The sequence below is a fragment of the Apaloderma vittatum genome, unplaced genomic scaffold (genome assembly GCF_000703405.1).
Source record: "Apaloderma vittatum isolate BGI_N311 unplaced genomic scaffold, ASM70340v1 scaffold13020, whole genome shotgun sequence".
NCBI classification, from domain to species: domain Eukaryota; kingdom Metazoa; phylum Chordata; class Aves; order Trogoniformes; family Trogonidae; genus Apaloderma; species Apaloderma vittatum.
In genome coordinates, this window is record NW_009695119.1 from 4,933 (window position 1) to 5,919 (window position 987).

Genomic DNA, 987 nt, shown 5'->3' on the forward strand with positions numbered 1-987 from the left:
TCAGGCTTGACAATTGCTATTATTCCTCTATGAAACTCACCACTTCTCAAACAGTCTAATTTATTTCAATCACAGACAATCTGTTGAATCAGGGAGCGATTCTTTTCTTTTTTCCACAGCACAGGAGATCGTTCCCAGCCCTATCCTCCCACTGGAGCGCCCTGAAGTTAGGCACCACTGTGATCCTATCTCCTACTTGCGCTGCTTCTGGGCTGCCTTCTCCGAAGGTTATCACCCACACAAGGCCGGGGGAGCGCACTCTGCAGACAGTAAGGTTAGAAATGACCTTTACAACTAACATTTACAATTAACTAGCATAATCTTTCTCAGAACAGGTCATAAAGATCCAAATTTCTTCTTCCTTCAGACTTGCAAACTAGTCTCTCCTTATGTTTCTTTTGTGGTAAGGACTAGGGATACTAAGAATCCAAAATGAAAAATAAACTAATGGCTAGTTATAACCATGTACAGGAACGCAACATAAACCTTCTCCCTAAATTTTCCTTTTACTCACCATCCTAGATAGAGAGAAAACTCAAAGCTCTGCCGGAATTACTTAAGTTGCAGTTATACACCTGGCACCGGTCACGTTTCTCAGAGCCTTATTCCTAATCTACAAATGCCCATTCTGTTACAGCAGCATTCGTTTCTGCAATCACAAGGCAAACCACGTGGAAAACTAATTGCTTTCAGACAAATCAATATCTTCATCCAGGCCATGGTGCAGTTTCAGAAACAAGGTCAGTGGCTCAATACGACAGGCAGAATATCTGCAGGAACAAACGGACCGGAGCAAGGGCTGCATGTACCAGCTTAAAGAAAGAAATAATCACAGAATCATAGAATCCTAGACTGGCCGAGGTTGGAAGGGACCTTAGAGATCATCTCGTCCAACCTCCCTGTCACGGGCAGGGACGCCTCTCAACTAGCTCAGGCTGCTCAAGGCTCCGTCCAACCTGGCCTTGAACACCTCCAGGGAGGGGGCAG